The following is a 9,594-nucleotide window of genomic DNA, read 5'->3' on the forward strand; positions in this document are numbered from 1 at the left end:
TGTTTCGATTATGTGCAGCGAGGACACTGCAATGTTTATAGTTGGGGGTGGCACGTGGTAGCGCATTATATTTTGAAATTTGTTCAAAATTTCTGAAAATTTTGTTCTTTTGACATGTTGTGGATTAGTCACTCTTATTATTTTATTTTCTTTCTTAACTTCTTTCATTAGTCATGTAAGTTTAGGTGTAGGTTCTCGTTTGAGGAAAAATGTGAAAACTCTTGGCTTGTTTGGTACTAATAGAGTTAGTCTCTTGCATGTGAAATTGAAATGTGAATACCTCTCCAAATTGTTGTGAAAGTTAAAAAGCAAGGTGCATAGGAAAGAATGATTTTTGTGACAACTTTTTGGCTCATTTTGTGACTCTTTACCTACTAGTGTGTTGACTTTGGATTATGAGATATTGCGCTAGTTGTTCTTGCTTGGGAAGTGAAATTGATCCATCTTGACTAGTTCATATGCCATGTGTGTGAGTGTTTGTCGAATAATTCTTGTGTTTACTTTTATCATCTAGAACTTGCCCGGTTAGTCGTTCATTGCTAATTTTGATTATGTTGGTTGGAGAGATGACCTTGGGATATCTTTGTGATTTTTGAAAAAGCCTCTTTAGCCTTTCTAGCCTACCATTGCATAAATAATATCACTAGTAACCTCATTTGAGCTTATGACCTTTTCTTTGATTGCCCCATTACAAGTCTTTACCCTGTTCGATGAAAAGTCTCTCTTTTGAACCTTTCCCTCCTTGAACATGAAATTGTGAATTTGAGGCCAAAAGCCTAAGTTGGGGGTGTTAGTGTTGCTTGAGAGTGGTGAAGGTTGGTGTTGTGAAAAAATCAAAAGAAAAGAAGAAAATTTGAAAATACAAAAAGGTTGCAAACTTTTTGTGCAAAAAAATGTATCTTAAAAAAAAAAAAAAAAAAAAAAAATTTGCAGGTGGCATCACCTGCGACTCGCATTTCAGACATGCGATTCACATGTGGGGTCGCAGGTCGTGCCAGTGTGTAAAAAAAAAAAAAAAATTTTTTTTTTTTTTTTCTTTCTCTGTTTTGTTTTGATTATGTGCAGTGAGGACACTGCAATATTTATAGTTGGGGGTGGAATGTGCTAGCACATTATATTTTGAAACTTTATAAAGGAAGTGTGAATAATTGGGGAAACTGGTATGCAAAGGAAGGAGTGATATTTCGAAATGAAGAAGAAAGTGGACATAAAGTATGTGTAGTGTTCAAGGAGGGCGTAGTCAGTTGTATCTCAAATACTTATCCTACCCTTCCCTAAGCCTACATTACAAGCTTAAAAAGCGCCTATGTGATCTCCAACCGAATGTTCTTGAGTTAGTGATAAACGAAAATAAAGGCAAGCTTATGGTGTGATATTTGTTAGCACTAGAACTTCTTTGTTGAGTGTGAGCGACTTTTGTGTATTTGTCCCTTGTGTCGTTGCTGTGAATATTGTGATTTTGGGACTTTCTTTCTTGTGAGGGCATATGGATTACGGTAGAGTGGTGATGTTCAAAAATTCCAAGTTGAGTCAAGTGAGCATATCTAGCAAACTAGTGGTTTTGAGTCACTTATTGAGACTTGAGTGTTGTTGCTTGATTATTTTAAATCTCTATTGCATTCTTGAAATTGTATTTTGAATGAGGGAGTTATTTGGTTGAAGCTTCACATGCTTGTAGCCTAATTGTTGGTACCAACCAAAGTCATGCTTTTGTGCTTAAAATGGATCCTCATTGAGATTTTTGTTTTAGTTTGCTTGAGGACAAGCAAAGACTTTAAGTTGGGGGTGTTGATGAGTCGTGAAATTACGCGATATTCGACGCTAATTCCTTAAGCTTTTGTGACTCCTTAAGCACTTTTGTTGTTACTTTTTGTGTTTTTATGTTGTTTTGTAGGAAAAGATGCCCGAAGAGCATAAAAGAGCAAAATGGATCAAAATGGACCAAAATGGAACAAAATAGAGCAAAACAAGCCAAGTAGCTGAAATGAGTGATCGGAAGATACCAAGTGAAAAGAAAGTCAAAAAGAGGTCAAACTGGACATTTTTGCAAAACTGTCAAAACTGGACAGTTTTGCAAAAACGGGACAGATTTGCAAAACTGTCAAAAAGTGGACAGTTTTGCAAAAACGGGCAGAATTGCAAAAACAGAAATATGGGGGCAGATTTTGACATTTTTTGGACTTGGAAAAATTGGGGGGAGCTACAAAAGAGAGGCTAGGGCAAAACATTTTCTATCTTTGGTCATTTTGCAAGTTTTGGAGGCTAGGGTTTTCACCTACACCATTGGAGGAGAAGATTGGAGCACTTTAATGAGATAATTCTTAAACCTTTCTTCAACTCCTTGTTTTGTATTGAATATTTTAGTGTGTAGTATTTCATTTCTAGACTTGAATCTCGTTTATGAAAGTATTCTTGATTAAAGTTTGGTTTGAAACTCTTGTTATGCTTATGTATTGAATGATTCTTATTGCTATAGAAGTGGGTCTTTGTTGATTTAATTAATCTCGTTCTTGAATGTTTCCAAAGGGATTAGCTAACCCTAGGACTCACCCATTTACTTAGATTGAGCTTGGAAAAGGAAATCTAGGTTGGGAAAGATTAATTAACAAGAATTTGGGTCATTAAACTCATCTAATAACTTGAGCTCGGAAGAGGATAGTTACTTGAGGTTAAATTGATTGTGCCTAATATCACACTCTAAGGCTTGGAAAAGCTTAGAGTGAAATTCATTGATTTGGTTGGAAGACTTTCAATGAGATTTTAGAAATCATTATCTATTGACATAAACCCGTTCTTAGTTGTAAAATCGTGAAATACATTAGATCGTTACTTGAGTGTAATATCCTATTATCCATGCTTGTGGCCATTGATCATTTTACTCGCTTTCTAGGTAATTTTACATTTCCGCATTAGTTATAATTTTCTCAAAAACCCAAAATATTATTTATCGTTTGGCTTTAGCGTAGTTGGTGAAAGTTCCTTACTTTCTTAATCGCCTAGCATATTGTTCCCTGTGGGATCGACCCCGACTCATAGTTGGGTAAATATATTGCATACGACCGTGTACACTTTCTCTTTGAGGAGTGTATTTGGACGTTATCAATAAGAAGACAATGCTACTTGCTCTTCTTTGAACGTTTCAACTTTATATGATTACAGAAAACTAGAAAGCGAAATCCAACTACTTATAATTACAACTAGTACTAACTGACATTTAAAGCCATTACAACTAGTACTGACTGCCATTTAAAGCCATTACAACTAGTACTGACTGCCATTTAAAGCCGTGACCTGGCGACCTGCAACCCACTAGACCCACACCAAATCACAAACAAAAATGAACCAAATCAGTCCCAGATTGGACCAAAGCAGCAGCAACTAACTGAACAAATCAGAACCAAAATCACGATATCATTGATATGAATTATAAGGCTGGAAATCTTCAAATTGAAAAGCACTGAAAAGGTAAGATGTTATCAAGCTTAAAAGTTTTATGTTACTGAGGCGAAATTGTTCCCAAATGTACAGATACTAGGATTTAGAATATTTTGTCATCCATTGCGATGTACATGAAAAGAAGAGTGCACAAATGATCCTGAAAAAGGATAGATGCCCTATGTATATTTAAGTTTCCTATTTTTTTTTTTTAATTTTTTTTAATCTTCTTTTCCCCATTTCTTCTGTGGTTTAGATATTGACTACAATATTTGCTCTGGGCATGGACTGTTTTTAGCACATCGCTGATGACGCCGAATCCACTAGCCAATCAATTTGATGATGTACATATACACTGATTTGCTGATGAACATATAAATACCTTTCAGTAGATTAAAGTCACTTGGATAAAAAAAGGAGGATATATAGACAGAGATAGATGTAAAGCGGACTTTATAGGTTCAACTGAATTTAGGGCTTTATAGCTGGACAAGAGTCAAGTTAATTATGTATTAATTTATATCACGTTTGGTAGTAAGTAAAGAGACACCTTATTCATATATTGATTTCTGCATACTTATATCGCGTTTGGTAGCTAGTCAGGAAGTAATTTATTCATGTATAAAATTAGTTCGACGTTTGGCTTGCAATTTGTCATGTGGGATCACACTGGGTATGTTGTTGTTGTTGTTGTTGTTGTTTGGTTTGCAATTTAGAAACCCATATAACTAATACATGTATAAGTTATGAGGGAATTTATGTATTATGTTATGAGGGATAGAAGATGAAATAACTAATACTCCCTCCGGATAAAAAAGAGTGTCTACTTAGCCATTCACACAACTCTTAAGAAAATACTAACCCCTAGACAAAAATGGGTAATTTGATCAAATTATCCTTAATTAAATAGGTATAGAGATTTGATCACACAACAATTAATAGGGCAAATCTGGAAAGATAAAGGTTAATTCTTTTTTGATTTGATAAGTGAACATTTTTTTTGACTCAAGAAAAAAAAAGCTAAGTGAACACTCTTTTTGATGAGGAGGGAGTACATGAATAAAAAGTTAAAATGACAATATTACCCTGATCATTCCCCACTTAAATATTTTCCTTTCTAAACAAATATTCTATATAATTTCTTAATATAATATTTTAATATTTTTAAAAAAATAATATTTTAATTTTAATTGTAAACAAATATTTTAATTTGGGTGAAAATCACTTTGCTTTGAAAATCAAACTCCCTCCTCAACTATGATCAATAGACATTCTCCCTCGTTTATCCTATGCAATGTCTATTTTACCCTTGACATTTTCAATCCTTCATCTATATAATACCTTTTTATACTATATAAAATTTATTTTTTTAACCCAGGTATTTAAAAGACTCATTCATGTCACTCGTTAATAGTTGGGCAAAAAAGGCCACCGCCGTTACCATTTTGGGTCATATATGTTATTACTCGCTAAAAGAATTCTACTACAATCATATTTTGCCACGTGGCATTATCTAAATTCTTCATTTCACGACTGACATATATGAGTCATTTCGTAATTCAGCGGGATATTTGAGCCTTTTCTCAATTCCTATATAAACCTCAATCTCTTCTAATTCTATGTAACAAGCTTGTAAGGACAAGTTTGTCCCGTATACTAATAACATTGTTCTTTTACATGGAAAAGTTATGCTCTATTATTTAATTAGATTACGAATCTAATCTTATTCTACATCCTTCACAATTTTTACTTACTTTACGGCTCTTTAAAAAAAATTAAAAACACATAAAATTTATTTAATTAAAAAAGAGACAAATTTATAAAAGAGTACACTAATGATGTGTAGATGAGTATGAAAAGTTGCATATGAGTAAAATTTGGGGTATTAATAGTGGTCGGGGGAAGGCTCAAATATGTCACACTCATATGTACTTTTCTTACTCATCTACACCTCATTAGTGTACTCTTTTTTGTACCCGCCTCTTTTTTTTCTTAAATAAATTTTATTTTATTGTTAAATATTTTTAAAGATCATAAAGTACGTAAATTTTTTGAAGGATGTAGAATAATATTAGATTCATAATCCAATTAAATAAGGGAGCATAATTCTTTTTTTATGTAAAATAATAATGTTATTAGTTTAAGGAACAAACTAGTTACATAAAATTAGAACAGATTGAGGTTTCTATTGGAATTAGGAAAAGGCTCAAATATGCTACTGAACTACAAAATGACTCATATATGACACTCTTAAAATGAAGGTTTTAGTTAATCCCACGTGGCAAAATTTGATAACGGCGGTGGCATTTTTGAGCCCAACTATTACGAGTGGCATGAATGAACCTTTTCTAATAGTTCGATGGTATATTTGAGCCATTTTCGTTTAAAATATTCCATTAATGACAACAAAGACTCGTTTATATATTAACAATCGTAAATAAGATAGAAGTGAAACTTAAATTTACATACACATATATATGTAAAAATAACAAGTAATATGTGTGTGTGTATTAAAATAACAATCATAAAAAGTAACATTCGATTTTGTGATAGATTCATAAAAGGATTATTCTACTTATATTATGAATTTAAATAATAATCTATAAATATCTAGGTTAAAAAAATAAAATTTATATAATATAAAAAGGTATTATATAGATGGAGGATTGAAAATGTCAAGGGGTAAAATAAACATTGCATAGGATAAAGGAGGGGGGGGGGGGGGGTGTCTATTGTTCATAGTTGAGGGGGGGAGTTTGATTTTCAAAACAAAGTTGGGGGGTAAAAATGATTTTCACTCTTTTTTAAATCACATTAAAATTAAATACCTCTTTTAGGAATTTGTTATAGAAGATACCTTTATTTTTATTAATTATTTTATATTACTTGCATTGAAAGATATTTATAAAGTTATTATTATCTATTATTTTTTACTTGTATAAATAGATATCAGAGTTTTGATTATTATTAATTAAAAGAAATTCTTTTTCTTCTCATTTATTTCATTATAGAACGACATTAATATACTCAACTAGTATTTCTGACTTTTCTTTTTCCGTCTCGAAACTAATATTTATTTTTTATAGAAAATTTGTTACATAGATTAAAGAGATAAAAAAAAAACATGATTTTAGAAAAGTAAAAGTAAAAAAAGAAAAGTTGATAATGTAGAGGTAAAATAGGAATTTAAAAAAGCCAATTAGGATAAAGGGGGAAGAATGACTATTGTTCAAAGTTGAGAACAGAGTTTGATTTTCAAAGCAAAGTTTGAGGGGTGAAAATGATTTTCACCCATTTTAATTTTAAAAAGTATATAATATTTATTAACTTTTAATATAATAAACCAACATTCAAAAAGATAATTTATGCCTAACTAAACCTTGCATAACTATTACCTGCATTACTAATACCTATAAAACTAATACCTGCATAATCCTAACTAGCTACCAAACGACCCCTTAGTGTTTTTATTCGAACTATATGAAAAATGCAATATTTATATACGCGCGAAGTGAACTTTTCTTCTTAAAAAATATATAATTGAATATTAATGTCATATTTTATATTAAACTAATTTAATCTTTCTTAGTCAAAACTACTTTTTCACGATTCTAACTTCTTTAGATGATATGCTTAACACCTTATATAATTTTTTTTGAAAAAAAAATATGTGAAAACATTTCAGGTTAAATATGGAGTAACCAATTAATCAGTATACATGAATTCAAATAAGAATATAAAAATTTGAAAGAAATAGGAAGGAGAATTAATAATAATAATGTAAAAATTTAGGTAATGTAAACCTAAAATGTTGTTTGCTTTTTCCAACACGCTCTTTATTTCCTTATCATTTTGTCTCTTTAAGCACAAAACCCATGATCTCCTTCCAAGGAATAGCTCAATAGTGCACCAACATCATACCAAGTCAAAAAGTTTACTTTACGTATAAAAACACGGCTTTAATTGGTACCAACAATTAATCCAAGAAATATGAATCACCAACTTCTCAAAAGTTTCATTTCATTTCAAGTGATCCAACACTAAGTTAATCAAACCAGTAATTAAGTCATGACACTAAAGCTTCAAAATTTGCCTCATTATCACAAAACAACTTTTTTGTGTTCATTCATCTCAATTGGAATATGGAACAAATTCACAACTCAATTCTTATGTGCCCTCACAATTAAGAGAGAATCTCAACTCACAAAATGCAATTTAAAACACAAATGAGATATCAAATGGAAAGAATTAACTCTCTTTCTCACAAAGATGTTCTAGTGCACAAGTAGTACCATAAGCTTGCCCTTCATGTATATCTCCACTAATGTAGACACACTTGGTTCAAAATCACTTAGGACTTAAAGGGTTGTAATGCAGGATTTTGGTTAAGGTAGAAGCATAATTTGGAAATAGTGACTCAAAAACCTCCCTAAACACTACAATTTTCAATAATCAAAGCACACTTCCTTTAAAACTTTTCCACCATTTTCTTCGTATTTTCTTTTCACCACTTAGTATTCCCATTATTCACAACTCTTTATTCTTCCTTCATTTTTCTTCAATCATTTTGTTGTTGGTTTATTTTTTTTTTCCTTTTTCATACTTTCAAGGAAGACCACTGTTTCTTTTCTTTTTCACTTTCACCTTTCAACTAACTTCCACATCACACTTTACCAACCATCACCCTCAAACGTATGTTTGCACTTTCAACGCACTTAAAGAGGTAGGGTACCAAAAGATGGATCAATAAAGAACGGGGTAAAGATTGTAACATGGTTGTCAAAGAAAAAGTTAAAGGCTCAAAAGGGGTTGACTAGGGAAAATATGCAAGGGTAGAAAATTTAAGGCACAAAAACGGTCCAAGGAAGGCCTAACATCATTTTTCAAACCAAGTGTAGTCTAGGATTTCGTCTTGAAACACATTCCAGGCAAGATCTAGACCACAAATAATACAAAAGAACTCACAAAAACCTCACCACACATGGCACATGAAAATCCAAGTGGAATATGTATCCAAGATCCAATTGAAATAAATGAACTCAAAAAGCCACTCATAGCCTAAAGAGACTAATTAGTGAACATAAGAGCCAAAAATTGAATCTAGAGGTCACAACAAGAATCATCACTTCAATTTTTTCTTTTTCAAGAATCAAGAATCCATATGCCAAGGTTTAAATAAGTTCGTACCAAGCAACCCAAAGGTTGGCCAAGAGGCACAAATCGCATCCCAACCATTCAACTTAACTATTAAAATAAAAAAACTAAAGAAGCTAGCAATTTGTTTTTTTTAAAAAAAATCATACTAATATTAATGTCATAATAAATACCAAAATAAAAATCAATCTATCAAATTATCATCCGACATATCACACCCCAGCACAAAAATATTTATCAAAATACAGCCTCCCCAACTTAAAATATCGCATTGTCCCCGGTGTAACTAAACAGTGAAAGCCAGAGTTAGGAGCAGCTCCCTATTAACATGTGTTCTGAGCTGGGCAACAATGATAGGCAAAAAAAATATCTTCCTCCATGACGTGATTTGTTCCTCCTTGAAATGCTTCTGATGAACTAGAAGTCCTTTTTTTTTTTAACAAGTACTTGAGAACTTGCAACTGAGTAAAAAAATAACAAAAGAGATGTTGGGGTTCCCTTGTCAGTTAAGCACAAACACACTTCAGCAAATATCAGAAACAGTGCCCCTAAAACTTGAACTATCTGAACACCATTTAGACCATTTAAGTTCCCAAAAAAGAGTCACAAAGAAACCATATTAAGCATGTTTAAACTACATAGAGGACTCCCCATATCAGGGTATTCTCCCAACAAAATCACCACGAAATCAATCATCAATAAAGCTCATTCAGTAAGTCTCATTGTGACATACCAAAGCACAAAAAGATGGAGTTACGTAGTCCATTCAAAGCAAGACAATGAGCACCCTTTTCATCAGCTCATTTTAGACCAAGTTCCAAACATAATGACACCATGAAAGTGTTTACGCACACAAGCAAGCTCCCGAATTGATTGAAACAAAATTCATGGTTGAATATTCACTCAAATCAATGGCAACTAATTCTTGGTCAAAAATGTTGTGACAAAAAAATGATCATCCGATGAAGAATAACAACAACACAAAGTGGTGAATGCACCAAAGTC

The 9,594-nt window shown here is 32.1% G+C and overlaps 1 long non-coding RNA gene across 1 annotated transcript; it reads left to right on the plus strand.

Moving 5' to 3' along the window:
* The first annotated feature begins 3,137 nt into the window (after nt 1–3,137).
* On the plus strand, nt 3,138–3,993 carry LOC132623945 (uncharacterized). The gene is made up of 2 exons (XR_009576486.1): nt 3,138–3,465; nt 3,692–3,993. It is a non-coding gene; the product is annotated as an uncharacterized LOC132623945 (long non-coding RNA).
* The last annotated feature ends 5,601 nt before the right edge of the window (nt 3,994–9,594 follow it).

Source organism: Lycium barbarum, chromosome 12 (assembly GCF_019175385.1).
Source record: "Lycium barbarum isolate Lr01 chromosome 12, ASM1917538v2, whole genome shotgun sequence".
NCBI lineage: Eukaryota > Viridiplantae > Streptophyta > Magnoliopsida > Solanales > Solanaceae > Lycium > Lycium barbarum.